At 34.6% G+C, this 19522-nt stretch overlaps 1 long non-coding RNA gene across 1 annotated transcript; it reads right to left on the bottom strand.

Moving 5' to 3' along the window:
• Positions 1 to 713: 713 nt before the first annotated feature.
• LOC125321586 lies at positions 714 to 19277 on the bottom strand. Its single transcript, XR_007201601.1, has 3 exons — positions 19139 to 19277; positions 8925 to 8931; positions 714 to 725 (listed from the first exon to the last, which is right to left on the bottom strand). It is a non-coding gene; the product is annotated as an uncharacterized LOC125321586 (long non-coding RNA).
• Positions 19278 to 19522: the final 245 nt, after the last annotated feature.

The raw sequence follows: 19522 nt of genomic DNA, 5'->3' as shown, positions 1-19522 counted from the left end.
ATCCAGCCAGGGTCAACCCACTACACCAGAAAAGAAAGGAGTTTACATCTTCACCAGTGAAAAATATCTCACTTGGTGAAATTAATTGGAAAATTTCAGCAGATAGGTACTACTCAATATGAGTAAGATCCTCACAATTAAGGCTAAAAGAATTAGAAATAGCATTTACTAAATACTTCTTTGTATACATCACTTCTTATATCTAGAATGCTCCACAACATCAATATTTCCAATTTATTTTTTTCAATTCCTCTACCAATTTTAGTTTGAAAAATATTTCAGATTTGAATTGTTTTGGTTTATTTTCTATTAGTAGTTTTATCTCACTTGTTCACTGTGTCTGACTTTTTTGTGTTTTGATAATCACAGTATAAAACTCTTTATACCATAGGGATGACTCAGAGCCATGGTACAGGTAAGTGTGAAATGAAAACCCTTTGTTATCCTTTGCAGAAAATCTGTAGACTTTAGAAAATGACTTTTCTGTGAAAGATGTCTATTGCATCTGGAAAAGTTACTTGATCTGCTTATTAACTAAAATGATGGGTAGAAATCTCTCTAGCATGCTCCAGATAGGGCCAGCTTAAGGATTCTCAGCCATGTACCAAATTAATTTTGTCACACTCTGAGCCTGGCTCAGAGGGAAAAGTTTAGGGAAAATAAGACAGAAATATGATGGCTTGCTTAGTCTGTTGTCTTCAGGGAAAAACGTAGCTGGTTGGCCTCTATGGGCCATGGCAATTATCTTCCCTTAACACTACAAACACCACGATGAAAACCCAATGCCTTACTCACTGAAATGAAGATAATGTTGTATGTAGCATGTTTAACCTACAATATTTTCAATATCTGCACTGTTTTTATTAGGAATAGAACTCCTGGATTTCTAGGTTTTGAATTCAGTTTTCCAGGTTCATTTCATTTTTTCTACATGCTGTGGATGGGTCACGAAATTAAAAGATTTGGGATAATTTGCTTTTATTATTAAATATATTCATAAAACTGAACTCCATGATGATTCACTTTAGCAATATTATCAGGTTTGTTGGCTACTACAAAGTGAAGTATGAATGAACAAATTCAAATTGATCTCTTACTAATTAGTATCTTTCTATAAAATCACAGCAAGATGTAAGACCATGAATATGGAAAATTGGTCTGAGAAAATATAGACTCTGTTAAAAATGGCAACATTCTAATAGATACTAAAACTAATTATGCTGGGATCTTCAAGGCAATTTACTTACCTTCCTGTCCACTTATGAAAAGCAATCTGGCATAAATTCTGTCAGTTGTGGAAACCCTCATTTGAATAACAGGCCATAAAAAAAATTAGTGTCTGAAAGTAAATGATATAAAATCACAGAATCATAGAATGTTAGGGTGTTGGAATGGACCTTAAAAATCATCCAGTCCTAACCACCTCCCCCTGCTTCCACTGGACCAGGTTGCTCAAGGCCTTGTTCAACCTGATCTGGAACACTGCCCTTGAACACAACCTCCCTGGGTAACCAGTATCTCATCACCCTGTAGCTACTTTCAGGACACTTCTGGACTTAACATAGACTTTGGGAAGGCCACGATCCCCTCATTAATGAAACCAAAGTCCTCAGCTAAGTTTAATCCTGACTGGAAAGAAAAGTACACTTGTAAGAAAAGATTCAGCTGTTTTCTATTCATATTACATAGGTCTTTCTATCAGCACCTAGAAAACATAATGTTACCAGATTAGAAGATAAGTCTATTATTTGGCTTTCTCAATACCATTTGTTAAATTTGTTCAGTTTTCTCTTATAACACTAGTAGAATTTCTACTGACATAATGACTACATTTGACCACTCAGAATTACATCTTTTCAGAAAGCTTTTCCATCACTAAAATAAAATTAAAAATCTCCCACTATTAATCGTAACTACATCTTCCATAGAGTTTAAACAAACTCCTCTTTAAATATAAACACCATGGCAGGAAGCAAATAAAATGCTTATCTCATAAATATCCAGAAATATTACACATTAATGTAAACTTAAAACATCTAATATAGCAGTTTGGCTTTTGGGCCACATGTGTTTTGAAAGAGAAAATGTATATACTGTCAAATGAAAGTTAAAAGACCCTAATACAAACTTTGTTCATTAACTCTGGAGAGTTTTCCTTTTTCACTTTCTGGTTGGCTACTACCTCTGACTTCTCCCATCAGACTCTCCAAAGACAATTGAGCAATTACCCTTGTCTGTGAGGTTAATTACCAACAATACCCAGCTGGCCACTAAAGGCCTACATAATCAGTATTTGGGCGGACAGCAGACAGAAAATGTAAAAGTAGAAAATTTTGGACAAGGCAAACTTCCACACTTTAGGTGTATTGTGTACATTCACATAGCCATAAAATATGTAGAATTCCACTAGTTATTAATGCAGACACAGCTAACCTTTATTTGTTTGTAGCATTCTGAGGGTGCTCCTAATAATTTCTTTCTGATGCTGTCCCTGGGGAAGGGGGAAAATAGGCATTCAGATTGATTGATATAGCTTTTCATTGAAAAAAAATTAACCCTCTTCATACTGTGACATCAAAGAGCTCTTGAAACTGAAAGTGAAATTTTCAATATCAAGCACTTGCAGAGGAAGAAAGAAGAAAATAACTAGAGTGAAATAAAAATGACAGTAATTTTTATTATTTTAAAGCATTTACCCATGACACATAATGTTAAAAAGTTTGAATCCTGTGTGAATGAGCACTGAACCAAAAGCTTGCTGTTGTACTTTGTATAAAAAATTAAGCACCCACAATAGAAGGGGTTCGAACCATGAGGTATATAATCTCTTGCCCAAGGCTGCAACTTTGTGACCACTTAGATCAAAGCACACATAACCAAGTTAGTTGTAACTCTAATCAGTTTATCAATCAGCTCACCCTACAGCCAGGTGGATCCCCCAAAAAATGGAAGGGGTTGAGAGCTGAACAGTCAGCTGAGTCAGGAGGAAAGGTTAAGCCTTGAACCCCAGCACAGTTGCCCTGACCGCACAAGGAAGAGTTCAATAAACAAAATTGATTGCAAAGATATCTAACAAGGTACTTAAGAGCATTTCAGAATCTAAGTACCTCAGATATCTCTAGAGCCCATATCAGAGTACAAGTAAGACAGGAAAATTTTCTGCCCCTTTCTTTCTGCCACCCATGTCTTGCTTTCTCAGTAAATGAAATTCCAGGTGTGCTTTAGAAGAGACATAAAACTAAGTGGTTTTCAAAAGAGAGGTATGAGGCATTTCTATCCAATGCCTGATCCAGATGCTGGGAAGACTGGGATGTATGGCATCTCAGTATAAATGCATCTCAGTATAAATGAAGCTGAAATTTATCACAGAAAATGCTGTATTCTCGCATAAAGAACATTCCAGGAGAGATGGAAAACTTCAGAAGAGATTATACTCTTTGGTTTGTCATTCTTCAGAGGAATTATATCCAGTACGTTCCCAAATAGAGAGTAGTTCTTATGGTGTCTTATTTTGTTTGGATTAATTCTTACCATTTGCAAATTCCAAAATCCTTTCCCTGACAAATTGACAAAAAATCAAAGTCAATATAATATTTTTGTGATTTAAAATTATAAATACTTCACTCTTAATAGTTGTTTGGATTAATCCCTTGATTACAGAAAGATATATGCAATCTAAAAATGGTTTTATTCGTTGGCTTTAGTACCTGTTTATATTCCCAGACAATGCATCTGGCTTATTTGTTCCTCAGTCCTGTGTGAGTATTAATTCACTTCTAGCTTCCCTTTGATGTGAACCAACCAGCTTGTGCAAAGCAAAGCCTATATGTGGTTCTCCAGATTATTCTTCCTGTGGAGTTTTACTTGAAGGCTTAAAGAAAAAAAAATGAATGTAATTTGTATATTTGCTATCCTGTGACTTTTCCAACATTTTGCCAGAAGAACCTGCATTCCCAAATGCTTCAATAAGATCTTCACTCTGATGTTTATGCAACCATCTGGTCTGCACAGACTTTGTCTACTATCAGACAATTTGAATTGAAAAAAATAACATATATAGACTGTGAGGGTCATAGAAACATAATAAGTGCTGAAAAAATCTCAGTCCTCCATGTTATCTGTTGTAGAAAAAAATTAATCCCCTCTGGAGAAGTGAACTGTTCTGGACCATTTAGCATTTGTGCCTGCATGCAGCTGTGAAGTGCCAAAGAGTAAATTCTCAGTGTGGCCTAGTATTTCTTCATTATGTAGTTCCATCACATTTTTTTATACATGTTGTACCTTGGTTTATGCACCTGAGTAAAGAGAGTTTTTGTTACTTTGATGAAGAATGATGTAGAGAACATTTCTTCTATTTTGATTTACTTTTTTGGGTTTTTCATTCTGACATAATTGAAAAATTTATTTTTCTTTCTATCGCTGTTTTTAAAATACTACTATTCCTATTCCCATCTCCTTTCTTTTTTGTCTTGTTATTTCTACACATTGCTTGTTACAGTTGATATATCTTTGTATTGATTTTTATTGTGTCAAGAATATCAATTTCTTTGTACTTTAATACTTTGCTCTACCAGCTTTCAGTAATTTTTTTGCTTGCTCCTGCTTCCCTTTTGGTAGATAACTAACTTTTCCAGATGTATTGTTTTGGCACATATATACTTCATTAAAAGTTATGAGAAAAGAGATCTGTTTTTCAGCCTGTGATTAGGAGATTACTGTCAGTATCTTTCAGTTTCTGTTTACTTAAACCAGGGAATTTTATACAGAAGAATAGTAGTACCCTGTTTCAAAGTGATGTTGAGTGAGTAAATGAATTAATATGAAGTGGCTTTATGTACTGTCATGGGAAAATACATATCATTATGGTAGGATAAGAGACTTATTTGTTATTATGACAGTAGCTGAAGAACTTATCATGCATGTAAATGAGATAAATAGCTTGTAACAAATGCTGTGAGTAATAAAGAAAAGGTTTGTTTGGTTTTTTTTTAATAAAGTTGTGTGATGCCACTTATTCTGGATTTTATAGCATTTTAATACAACTTGGATGCAATCAAAGTTGCTGAGAAAATCCAATTTGTTTTAAAAGTGGGCTTTGAGTAGACATACAATTAGCTGACCATGGGCTTTCAGAATTGTCTTGTGTTTCAGAATCCCTTAACTGACAAGATGGTTAATGTGCCTGTATCTTATTTTTCTCCTTTCTCTTTTCATTATGTATATTTCAGTTTTCCTTCCAAACGGTCTAGTTTACAAAGGTAAATCAGAAGTCAGGGACCAAAGGGGAAATAATGTCTGTGAATATACACACATGAAAAACCCCTTTTGTCTTGTTAGGATCTACCATGGTTGTATTTTGCACAGAGGCAAAAACAGATGTGGTATCTAAGTAGACAAGAAGTGTTAAAAAAACAAGGCTAAAATCAAGAAATGGTGGCAGACAGTAGGCTGTATACTGCTTCAGATCTGAACAGTGTTGGCTGATACAGGCTGTAGATAATCAATGTGTCCATTTTGTTGACATTTCTGGGAAAGGAGGGGGGTGGAATTCTTCTGAGCCCTTTTTTTGCAGCAGCACAGATGACAGCTAGAAATAAACAGTGTTTTCATGGCTGAAATGTCTGCCAGGCACGATCATAAGCAGGCCCTGCTTGACGTAGCAAAATACTGAGCAAAAGGTTGGGGATGTAAAACAACTTGATGAGAGGTATCAGTAGCCCCACATTCTCTTTGCACATTCAACCCGCATCGCTAATGCATGGGGGTCATGAGCACTGCTACAAGTACAGCTCGTATTGAACCTTAACTCTTGATCTGCCCCTTCCTAAGACCTTTCCCCCTTATCCTTTTGTCAATGTTTGTAATGTTTATGTGAAATCAATAAAAAAATATGTTTTTTAAGAAAAACCCTGAAGTCCCGACCTTACTACAGAGCTGAGAATTCAACATTCAGCTGAGGATGATATCACCCACTGTGCAGAGCAACTGGCCAGCTGGTGAGAAATTCCGGCTGTCATCGCAGTGCAGGGAGTTAACATATTTATCAGATACTTGAGATGAAAAAGTGGTAGTTCATGGGGACTTTTTTCCCTAAGCCATCTGGTCCTGAGGTGCCTATTACATCTATTATTGAATCATTAAAGTCAATGAGGTGAATAACACGATTAAACTTGTTTACTTGTCATGTAACAGTCGGTTAACAGTGAAATGTAACTTCTACTTTCTGGTTTACTCTGCATTTAAAATACATATCAGTTCCCCTAAGTGATACCTAAAATTAATGCCAGATTAATATCTTTTAATTTGGAGTCTGATTTAAAAGTACATTAATTCTTTTAATTCTGCTCTACCTAGGAATATTGTATTGCAGTCACTGCAAAGACTGCTCCTTATAATTAAAACAATAAAACATAAATGGTTGGCAATAAGTACAGATATGTATACTCATCATTTCACTCTACTAATCAGGTATGTGCACATTTATGGAGATTCTGCACAAAATGCAGTTTGTTCATACAATTGTAGGAAAGGCAAAAAGCAGTAAATCTGATCAATATATAAAAGTCCTATTTGCATAAAAAGGTTTAAAGCATTTCATTAGATACACTCATAAAAGTGTGAATAAGCAGTTATTGTATTACCATAAATGGATTATACTTCTTTGTACTAAACTGAGATTTAAATAATATGGATTATACTGTTTGAATTAATTTTTAAAGTCAGGAAATCTTACTGTAGTGACAGTGAAACTTAGTGTAAAGGTTTCAACAGCTATAATTAATGTTACCCTAGCAATTAGGAACTAACGATGCCCTTTTATATTTATGTTAAGACCTCCTTTAGAGATCTGCAAATTTTTAAAAGCGCAAATATTCTTAGGCTTAATGTGAAATATTTCCAGTCAAGGGAATCATGTTCTTAGACTTCAGTATGCTTTAAATCAGAGAATTAATGAATAAAATTATATAGCAATATAGACAATTATTCATATCAAGAAAAATAGGATTAAATAAAGAAATTTTTAAAAAATTTAAAAAAGTATGTATAATCACTGAATTTGCTAGAGCCATGTCTACATGCTCAGCTTTAACTGGTCTCAATGTTAATCAGCAACCTCACACTCCATGCATCTAACCATCACACATTACACTATGTATTAAGAAAGAAGTATAGTTTAAAATATTATGCTTAAAAGATATTCCTCTGATATCTTGTCCTGGTAGCTTGACTTCCAGCTACTAGTTTATCAAGCAGTTAAAGTTGTGATACCTGGAAAAACTGTATCTCATTTTCCAAAAAAGTGAAATAAACTAAGTAACATTATTGAGGGTTGTTTAAATGAACTTATTTAACTATAGCCAGAAGTATACTGGGAATGCTCACAAGACCATCGAATCATAGAAACATCATGGAATGTGCTGAATTGGAAGGCACCCATCAGGATCATTGAGCCCAACTCCTGGCCCCACACAGGACACCAAAAGAGAGACATCCCACATACTCTCTGAGAAGTTGGTGTTGAAATGCAGTCCTCTTTACTTTGCAGGGATTTTAAACCAACATTAATATGGTCCAAAGATATATGGTCAACTATTTAAGTGCTCTGCTAAATGAAACTATTGTGGATCACAACAAAAATCACTTATCCATAATACCCGGATCATTAACTCCAAGGTTTATTTCCAATACTATTCTATTGGGATGTAGTCTTCAGAAAAGAAAGTTTATTAATATTTTGGTCTTTTTATCCAGTCAGAATATACTTCATTATTAACATTGTTATTGCTTTACCATTCAAACTTATTTCCATGCTGAACACTTTGTTTTGTGTGATGATGGTGGAGGTTTAGGTTGGGGTTTTTCGTTTTGGGGTTTTTTTAATTTTCTTTTCTGACTATATTATAAAGAAGGATTACAGGTGAGAAAGTGTGTACCTCAGTAGGCACAACAAGATTTAATAAGAGGCCATTATCCTAGACTCAGAGGAATAGAATAGACTGACTGCATAGAATTTCATTATTATATTTAGGACATTAAATGTAATATTATTATTAAATGTATTATAATCTCAGTTATTCTTGCTTTTACTGTCTATTTCAATTCTCCATCTAGGGACCAGAGAATGGATTTTTAAATCTATTATTACATTGCATTGTTTAATCTCATCTTGTGTTTTATTTTACTTATTTTCTTGATATTATTTGAACAAATGTATAATTTTTTAAAATTTTAAACTACAGTGAAATATTAAATTAAGGGTATAATTAGCATATTACATTCCATTTATCTCGGTGCTCTAGATCTTTTACTTTGTTGATTATGCATAAAAAATTACATGGCAGTTAATTTTTTTTTTTTTTTGAAGACAAAACTACAACATTAGTAGAACCAATACAGAAGTTTAACACAGCTGTAGATAAGTGGTGTAGGGAGTTAACTGTCCAAAGTCCAAAGGGACTGATAGTTTTTATGCATATCTCCCTGAAATATCTACCAGTCTTTGCTCAGATTTTGGAATGATTGGAACATTGCACAAATAAAGCAAGCACAGATGTACATCTATGACAAACTTTTCCATTTTGAAGACCAGATAGGAAAGTAATATAAATGAGCTACAACTGATGTATTTGTAATTTAATGACTCAGAATTAGATGGAGGCAGGAGATACACCAGAATTAGTCCATTCATAATTTTAAAAGCACTAAAAGAAAATCCCAAACAAAAATGATTTCATTGTCAGAAACAATAATATGTGTTCCCTTACCACAGCAGGAAGTTTGCTAGATTTGAATTTTTCCATGTACATTTCCTGAAAGGAAAATAAGGTGTTCAGCATCTATTTATTTATTTTTAAAATAAGAAATTTCCATTTAAATTTTAGAGTTCCTTCAGTTAAAAAAATACAGTAAGAAACAGTTGACACGATTTGGCTTATAGTCTTCTAACACCCACATTTTCTCCATCTCTTCCACCTGGCAGCTTGGGAAAGCTGCCCAGGTTATACCAGAATGCTTTGGAATAAAACCAGTGCTTTAGCATACTAGGTGTTGACAGGCCAACCTGGTTAACACATGGTTTTGCCAGGAAAAAAAAAAAAAAATTGCTCTCTGGATAAACTGAATCATATTAGCTTTTAACATGTCAGATGATCACTTGGAAAATGTAGTTACAATCATAACGTGATCCTATCCATACTGTAGAAAAAATCTGAGCAACTGAAAAAAATAGCAGTCATCACTTTGTCTTCAGGTTCTTAAGGCTTTAGGGGGAAGAACTAATGAAGTCAGGTCAGAGTAATAGTATTTTATGTATTATCTATACTTTTACCTCCCTGTTAACCCTAGCAGGTAAAGGCATCACACCCCGAACAGCTTATTTATTTGTATTAATTATGAAGGGAGCCTAGAATGGAAAGCTTTGGGGTAGCAGTCTGCACTGCTGATTTCTACAACTGATCAGACAAGGCTTATCCTTGCACACACACTCATGACAGATTGTAGAATAATATATTGTTCTACCTAGGTAACATCCAAACTGGTCTGAGTTCAAATTATGAAGGAAAATATAATGCCACAATATTCATCTAATGATTTGTGAATATCAGAAATTATTCAAATGTTTCTTTGGGGTTAAGGCTGGGGGTTTTCCCCATTATTATCATTATTATTGTTATTGAAGTAGCATCTTGTGATTTTATTCTCAATTGTCTGGAAGGATGCAGACTGGATAATTTCTAATTTTTCAAGCTGCTCTTTAGAGGTTTAGTAAAAACTCCAGTTTTTCAGTAAGAAAGTTTATCTTACTCATGAGATTAAGAAGCTCTATCTCCTTATTTGTCTATTTCTGAGATTTTTGCAGGTAAACAGTGTCTTTAGCACAGACATAGGAAACACCATTTTTATGCTTTGGTTGGTCAAAACCATATTCAAGTATCTATCAGTGTTGGTACTGTTTAAAATGCACAAAGAATAATCCCTTTTGCAGGTGCATAGGGCACAATGACTTTTTGGCAGGAAGGACAGTGTGATGGACTGTGCTGGGTCTCTCTGCTTAGATGTTCTGTATGATCAGAATATCTTTAGATAACAGAACTGGATCATTTTGGTGCCATTTATGGAAAATTATGATATTGCTGCTGTTCACAGAGAATGATTTAGTCTTCTGACTTCTCTAAAACATAATTGATTTATATTTCACTTACTTTTGTCAAAAGAATGACTTTGGTGTAGAGTTGTACAAAGCTTCCAAATGTAGACCTGAGATAAAATTTTCCCAATTTGTTCTGCTTTTCGTTCACATTGGTATAGAGATGTATTCTAAAAAGGATGTAAAAGACATGTAAAATGTGTCCTTGGATGCATTCACAAGCTGTATAAAGTATGCTAAGAAAATTCAACAATTTATGTACCTGAGGAAATATAAAGATGCTGTAGTGTATCAGACCAGCATGCTGCATCTGTGTTTTATAGCTCTTCAGAAAAAGGACTAAACTGTTAAAGACAATCAGCACCATCAACAGCAAAATTTTTATAATCATTTTAATTCTTTCTAAGTGGATGTCTCTACCCTTTAAGAAATAATCCAAATGTTTGTTTCTTTTTCAAATGCTCCCTTTAGTAAACAAATGAAGCACCAAAATTGGAAAGAAGGACAAATCCTCAAGACATTAATTTGTTTTTATTTCCAAAAGGACTTAAAGAAACAAAAACAGATGCAAGGACCACCCTGTTCTTTGCTGTGTTAACTAAACAAATATCATGCTTTATTTGGCTAGAAGCAAGATCAGAGGTTGAAAATTGTAATATCATAGCCACAGTTCACTTCTCCCTGCAAGGAAAAACTATGTTACTGTTTACTTGGGACTAAAACTTTCCAAGAACTTGCAACATCTGATACCAAAGAAATTTCTTAGGCAATTTATTTGATCTACTTTTATGCAAGATCTCCAGCAGCTCTTTAGCAGCTACCATCAAAAGCTGATCATGTTTTAGAATTTTTGGTTTATTCTTTGGGTGTTGCCACTGTGAGGCAAGGTGAGCATTCCAGCAAAGCTCTTTTTCATGATTTTTGTAAAAATGGGAGAGATGGCACACATTTGCAGAAGCTATTGTATTTATGCAACATCCTAACTGGTGGTTAGGAGAAGGTAGAAAAGCCTAGAAAATTATAAAGCAGCTCACACTAATACCATGTCATTTATTTAACTGCTTAGATATAAATTAATGAATCCATGTTTAGGGACATCTTTAGGAAATTAGTGATTGTGATAGTGTTTTGTTTTGTTTTGTTTTGTTTTGTTTTGTTTTGTTTTGTCTTGGTGGGCTTTGTATGTGTTTGCTTTGGGTTTTGGTTTGTTCTGGTAGGTTACTTTACTATGTTAACACCATGTATAGATCATATATAGTTTTTTTAAAGCCTTGCTCTATTTGCTAAGGAACTTCTCCCAAAAGAAGGGCAAAGAGATAGCTGCTGTGAAACATGTTCCAGAAAATGTAATTTCTGAGGAAAGAAAACAGAAGTCCTCTGAGAGCAGAGAAGCGTATGTCACTGTATACTTATTTATTTTAAGGGATACTTATTTAAAGGAAGAGAGTGAGCTTCACTCGTGGAGTGAGATGGAAGTGTGACTTTTTACCTTGGGATTGTTAGGAGTTCTGTAAAACTGTGAACCACTTCAGCTTTCTTTTAAGAATGTGCGTACTCTTGAACACCAGACCTCATAAAGGCCTAGGTAGAAAGCAGCAGCTTCTGTAAACTCCTTCCAGCAAGGACACCCTCAGCACAGAAAGAAAGCCTTGCTGGGGCATATACCAGAATAGTCATAAGCACAGCAGCCCATCCTTGACTTTCTGTTCCTAAAGAAAACAGCACATGATCATCCAGCCACCTGGATGCAGCAAAGGGCAGCGTAAAATTTGTGTTGCTGTGCTGTGGCTCCTTTCTTGTTGCCTAAAATCTACGCAGCCCTGGGACAATGGAACCAGATTCATTTCCCCAGACTTGAGCTTGAGTTAGAAGCCAAATTGACTTGAGCTCCTTCTGTAGAAAATTGATAAGTTTTAACCTCGCAGAGGCTGAGCTGAATGAACCCTTGCAGATGATTCTTACCTACAAAGAAATTAGAATGTCTCCACTCCTCAGACAGGTGTTTCAGTTAAGACCCCACAGAAAGGTGACAGAAATAGAGGCCATAGGAGGTGATAAAAAAAAGCAGTCACATCTATCAAAGGAGACTTTGACTAAGCTCTCTTCAAGGATAGAAATAAACTTCTCAGTTGGGACACAAACGTTTGTGGAAAAATACTATCAAAAATAAGAAGTTCCACTGGTAAGCAACTGTGATAACTGACAGATGTCAGTGAAATAAGAAGTGGTTTAAAAGGTACTTGTGAGTCCTCTGCACATGCTTCAATTACTGTGGGAACAAGGTAAATTAAAGCTTGTGCCTTGTCCACACAAGAAAAATACTTTCATTAGGCTAAATTGGTTTAGGAGTAGATCTAGTGATACTGGGGAAAAAAAAACCTGTGATTGAAGATGGCCCCGTGTAGTTTTCACTTCTCATTTCTTCTTTTACAAAAAAAGCTGCAACCTAAAAGTTCCCAGATGCTATTATTTCCTGATGCTGCTCTACTTTTTTTCATAAATAATTTTCACAACATTTTTTTTTGACATTTCTTGTATAATTTGCCACCTTTCTTGATGTAGGGTGGAGATCACAGAATCACAGAATCAATTAGGTTGGAAAAGACCTCTGAGATCATCAAGGTCATGACTGAGCATCACCATGTCAACTAGACCAGAGCACTAAGTGCTACGTCCAGACTTTCCTTAATAACCTCCAGAGATGGTGTCTCCACCATGTTCCTTGGCAGCCCATTCAGATATCTAATCACCCTTTCTGTGAAGAAATTCTTCCTGATGTCCAACCTAAATCTCCCCATGAGCGGCTTAAGACTATGTCCTATAAAGATGTCTAGATTCCTGCCACAAATTATGCATATAAATAGTTACATTTTTCAGTTCCAGACTCCCCAAATCCAAATTTTCAAGACCAAATATGTTGGAACAAATTTTTTTACATTTTAAAAAGTATGACTCTTTGTAAGAAATTCAAGTGGTGTGGGTGGTTGTGATGGAGGCTGATGTTAATAAGTTTGTGAGTGCTTTCCAAATATTTTCTCCATTCTATTAGTATTTTTAAATAGTTAGGCTAAATACAATGGTTTTCAACATAAAAATAATTAATTATTCTCAATTATAAAAACACTTCTGAAGCTATTTCTGTCAGTTTGTTAAGAGTTTTAGACAAAAAATGTTGAATAACAATAGAATGTAGAATAGCAATAGAAAAGAACTTTCCTTTTCTGACCCTCTTCTTGCAATTTATGTATTAAATTAACAGTGTTCATTTACCTACACTTAAAGCATTGGTTTCATAAACTCTTGACACTTTTTCTAGAATGCCTAACACCTATTGCACTGAAATAGTATTCCAAAATGTTTGGATACTTTTATATCTGTATTATGTAGATAACTAATTTAATTGATTTGATTATAACTGTGATGTATATATCCTCTTCTGTGCATACAAAAAGTTAATTTATCTTCTCCTACTCCACTCCATCTGTATTTTACTGCTTTCTTTTACTATTCCATTTTTCCCTCCTGTTTATTTTTCCCAGTGTTATCATCAGGATTCAGCCCTTTGTCATTTCTCTTCTTTCTGATTCTCTTACAACCCTCTTTTTCTTTCATTCCTGTTGTATCTAGTGACTTTCCCACTCCTCATAATTTCCACATCACAAAATATTCTACCAATTTTTCACATAGGTACTGTTCCTCTCATTCCTGTCCATGTGTGAAGAATGTCAGTTTTCCATTATCTTATTTCCAAATCAGTATTCCAATGCTATTCTCTTCAATTATCCATCTGAACTCATCAGTCATGAACTCACAGCTTCTCACAAACACTCAACTTCCAACAGCTTCCACTAATGACTGCTGGACACCTAGTTTGATCACCACTTTCTCCTGACTTACCTGAATTTTCTGTAAAGAATTATTACAGCAGTAGCAAGACAGAATGATGTGACCCTATAGTAGTTTTCAGAGTCTCATTTCTAATATACTGCACACTTTTATTGCACATTTTTCCTTCTGTAGACCTCTCCTCTTCAAAGATTGTATACAAAGCTACATGTTTCAAATAAAAATAAAACTCTTCTGGCTGCCCTTATTGCAATATACACTCTTTGTTTAAGGCAAAGTCTGCAGTTTGAGTCCCTACAGGAATTCTTCCCCTCTAAAATATTTGTTCAGTCAACAGCCATTCTCTCACAGCTATCTCAAAGGCATTCAGTCAAATACTTCAAGTTCCAGAAGGAAACGACTCCTCCTTTCTAATGCTGGATGAATCATTAATGGGAACAGTCTCAGATTTTCTTGCAATAACAAGCAGCAGATAAAACCATAAGTTGAATGCATTTCCAAAGTCCTCGTTTGTCTATAACTAGAACACAGGATAAATCTTTTCTTTCAGGGACGCATAGCTAATTGCAAGTCAGAGAAATGTTAAATTTTGTATTGATTAAGCACTATTGTAACAGATTGGAAGAATTTAATCCCTTTTTAAATCTGTAATATAGCATTCCAATACATTAAAGAAGGAAAAATGATCCAGCACACTTCATTTACATTAAGTGGCTTTGAAAACTAATTCAATTTTTACTGAAAGGAAGTCTGAAAAAGTTACAAATTATTTTGGATGAAGTGCAAGTCCTCAGTCTGAAAGAAAATTATTGCTCAGAGATTACAGACTTTCTTTAGGCAAAATAAACCCCTCACACTTCATCCCAAGCTTCAAGGCAAAGAAAAATCTCTCGAAAATATTTAGTATTATATTTATATAGTAATAACAATATTTCAGTCTGAAATGTCTTTTCAAGAGTAACACTTCTCTTCAGACCAGTCATTTGGTGTTGAAATATACAAGGATACATATTGTCATAGTTCTGCATTATAAAATACTACGGTGTCTCCTGACAAAATTTTTTTAATAATTTATATAAAACTTTTTTTTTTCTGATAACTTTGCACAAATGTATGACAATTGGGTAGCCTAATCTGCTATAAACTGCTTGTATAGAAAGCTTTCTAAAAATCAAGGATTCCCTCTCAAGGTTTTTTGGTTTTGTTTGAGTTTTGGGTTTTTTTCCCCAGACTTGATTTGCAACAAAAATGAGAAAAAATAATTAGTTTATCTATTTTCTTAGAGTGTCTCATTGTAAGAAAAGAAATAATTTATACTTGTGTTTCTTTTCTGAGCTACGTATATTTTTTGCCAACTGACCAGCATTTGAATATCTTTTTTAAGGCATGTAATTCTCCCTCAATGATTATGAAGTCTGAATGGCAAACAGGAATGTTTAATACTTAAAAAAGAAAAATCATTGTAGTGACTTTAGGGGAATATATATATATATATTTTAGCTGTTTCTATGTAGTAAAAAGAATCTTATGTACCCCATCCACAGTACTAAAGCTTAAATAGGAAATCTTTCTATAGTTTTCTAAGTTTGGTGGTTATCATCTGTATAAAACTGGGAAGACTTGTAGCAGAAAAGTCTTTAATTTTGGTTGAAAGGTATATACTACCCACTTACTGGTTTACTTACATCATGTGAATACAACTTGATTTTAAATTCTTTTTCTGTTTTCTTGGCTGGGGGGGGGAGGGGGACTTGTTTATTATTCTTGCGTTTGTTTTTTTGGTTTTTTTTTTACGTTCTATCAGTGTGCTTTCCTACATTTCACATACAGAAGGAGGTAAGTCTAGCTAGTTTTGTAACAGTGTCCTGCTTCAGGAAATTCTTAAGAGAGGTGGTGGTCAATTATGCAGAGAAAGAACACTGCAGCATAGCTTGCCAGCAGGACGTGGGGAATGTGTTACTTTCTAAATAAAACCAAAGGGTTTGTGGATATGGAGCACTCAGTAGCCTGGATATGCACCATCTGCCTACCACATCTCTGTGCCCCGATTTTCACTAGGGAGCAATGAAGGCATACAGACAGCAATGAACTCCCGTAGATCTCCTGGGATGGGTGACTGCAGGGCTCCAAACTTCACCTAGAAGCAGACATAGCCCTTGTTTATACACAGGAAGTTGGTCTCCAGATAGATATTTGGCTGTGCCTGTGAAGTGAAATTAGGAGACCATGGACCATGAAATACACAAGTAAGAAATATTAACACTTCAGATCCTTTTCTCTTCTTGCTTGTTGGCAGTGTTCTGAAAATGTTCGTTTTTATAAAAGAATGACTTGGATGCTATTGGTTCTTGACTGTTCAAAACTAGTAAAAAACTTACAAGTATGGATCACAGCTGAGTGCTGTCTGAGTAGTAAAAACATAGTGCTTTTTCTTCTAATCATCTTCGAAATATTGACTTAGTGGCTGTGAATACTGATCATCAGTACAGAATAAACCAGAAAGACTATCTTAGTAAAGTTTGATCAGCAGCAGTGGATGTGCATGTTCAAAGAGCCTAGCCTAATATGAGAGTCAATATGTTTAGGCTTACTGCCAGCACATTTCTCAGACTAAAGGAAACAACTGTTCTGTCACATGCTTTTGTTAAGTATTTTCAGGAGTTCGCTCCCTGACAATTACTTAATACATTTAATTATATATTAGGAAAAATGATTGAATATTGAGGAATTTGAGCAAAATTGTTCAGAAGGAAAGTGAGGTGCATTAGACTTAGCTGCTGTGAAAGGTAAGCACATGTCATCATTCTCTTAATTAAAACTTTTGTAGGTCTCACAGGATAAATAGAGTAAAAACATTGGGACATCAAAATAAATGTGTAAAATCTCACCTCTCCCTCTGTTCTTCCATAGTACAATATTACTTATGTTACATACGTTTGCCCACTTTGCCCAAAAAAGTTGATTTATAAAGGTCACCGCAATTCTTGATCCTTTTCTAATAGCTATCTGTCCTGTGTGCTATTGATAATAACTTTTGAACTCAGTTGCCTACATTTCCCTCCAGCTTCTCCTTGAAAGGGAAAAAATTGCAGCTGTTTAATCAAGTTAGACAGCAAGTAATTTTAAGCTTCATCCTAATTAGTTCAATGAAGGTTAAACCATATGACAATATAGACAAGGTTTGATAATTACATACTCCATTTAGGGAAAAAAGTGCTCATAGTGGTGAAATTACTTTTATATTCTTCTTCCTTGATATTATCCCTATTTCACTCAAACTGAATATATCACCAGCTGGAGAAATGTGGAAAAATAGCTACCATAGGCTAATATAATTAGCTATCTAGGGCCATGCAGAATGCTCATAGGAATAAAAATCACCAGCCCCCAAGCACCAGGAAAAGGTCACACAACAATATCTACCAAAGCAACAACTATATTCACACATAAAACCAGACCAAACTGAATGAAGCCAAACACTTCTTGAAAGATTTTATGTCAGTTAGATAAATCTGGTAGAAATCACTTAACTTCTGTAGAAATGTTTCTGATTTAGGAAGGTACAAATGAATCAAGATTAAGACCCTAGAAGCAGCATTTCACTATGGTCAGTTGCAAAGTGTCTTTAAACCATCTTGTTCTTATGGTTCTGGAGATGCAGTAAAATAAAATAGAATAAGGAGCACGAGTAATTTGTTTTCTTTTTATGTCATTTCAGTAAAGGCCAAATTCCAATTACCTGTAATAATTAAGTAGCTTCAGTGCTAAGGGGTTCTAACCTTCAGCAAGGGAATCTTTCTGTGACTTCCAGCAAAGGTCAACTTTCTATCGATCAGTTATCGATTAGGTTTTCTGTGTTCTTACAATGTGAGATTGCTAACAGTGCAGTGATTTATGGGATTTTTGAATACATCTTGGTATATGTTCAGGAATAAAAAACAGCAATGAAAATACATTTTTATCTCCTCATATTAGAAGGATTTTATATACTAATTAAGATATCATTTTTCTAAGTCCTGATATAAATTTAATTGGTTTGAAAGCCATTCCTGAAACTTTTTCTCTTTTTAAACAAATCTTACTTTTGTTTCAGCTAAAAAAAATGGCATTCAGATATATTCAAAACACATGAGAAACATTAATTTTAGCATGTAAGTGTAGGAGTGGACCAAAACAAAGTGATTACCTCCACTTACAAAAAACAAACAAACAAAAAACCCCAAAGAAACAGAAGTTCTCAAGCTTTGTTAAAGAAATGGGAAAATCCGTGGTCATGGACAAACAATTTTTATACAAAATTATAAAAGCCTAATATTCTTAAACCATTTTCACTGATATTGGAAACTGATTTTATTTTGTAATACAGTAATATTATAATGTATTAACTATACCCTCTTACGTCACTTCCTTTCTCTCTCTTTTTAAAATTTACAAAAAGAAAAATCTTTTAAAGATCCTTAATGCTCCTCAGCAGTTGCTAAGAGTGCTTAATTTGACCATGCCCTTATGGAGACATAATACTTTACACTGCATAAAATACTCTGATTTTTTTACCTTCTTATTCTATGTCTGTCAATAGGTTGAAAATAATTCCTGAAAATAATTCCTTCTTCTCAAATAGGCATCTGACACAATGAAATAATCACTGTAATGTGGGATTAGTTTCAGTATTAATACCTAATATGTGCTGCTATAAAATTACTCCCATTATAGACATTTGTGGGAACCTAGAATGCAGAGAATATTTCTCTGCCTGTTTTGAAAGGTTTTACACCCCTGGACAGTACTGTTTTTGACCTTTGTGCATGGGAAAATTTGCCTAGCCTCTGGGAAGAATTTGAATCTACAATGGTGTGAATTAGGTGATAGAATACTATGTGAGATTATCACAGGGTGAAAAATTTAGAGTTTTTAGGTCTATTTGCATAGCAAATAGATAGAAGTAGAAAACCTCAAAATGGAGGATAAGTTGTAGTTAAAAGCCTCTTTCTCCTTCTTCACTAACTCCATATTTTGCAGCAATGGTGGTTTGGGATGATTGGATAAAGAATTCCGCAGTTCCTGTCTACGTGATTCAGGAACTTGTTGGACATTGGTAAAAAAGTGAAAATATCTTGTGTTTTAAGCTTTCATTGGGTAATTTACCTTTAAAAGGGCTGTGAAATCTTGATAAGTTGTCTTCTTGCTGCGTTCTCTGCTCTGTGCTATGTCTAGGCCATGCCAGTGGCTTGTACTCCTTAGATAAGAATTAATAAACACCTATCTGGAGACTGAGAAGCATGAAGTCCCATTTGCCTCCTTTTTCTCCTGGCAAAAATCTGAATGTTTCCCCCATCAGGGAAGAAAACAATTAATGACGCGGACAGCATTAGACATTCACTTCTATAATCAGCAGGTGATATTCAGTTCTGAGCCTAATATACTACAACTGTCACCAAAAGGCACTTTTAATCATTAGATGAATGAACTTTTAATCAGGTAGCTGCATATAATCACCTTTTGAATACACACACACAACTTTATAGAGTA

This window comes from Corvus hawaiiensis, chromosome 2 (genome assembly GCF_020740725.1).
Source record: "Corvus hawaiiensis isolate bCorHaw1 chromosome 2, bCorHaw1.pri.cur, whole genome shotgun sequence".
Taxonomy (NCBI): domain Eukaryota; kingdom Metazoa; phylum Chordata; class Aves; order Passeriformes; family Corvidae; genus Corvus; species Corvus hawaiiensis.
Note: the sequence above shows the minus strand (reverse complement) of the source record. Positions and strands in the feature narration are given on the sequence as shown.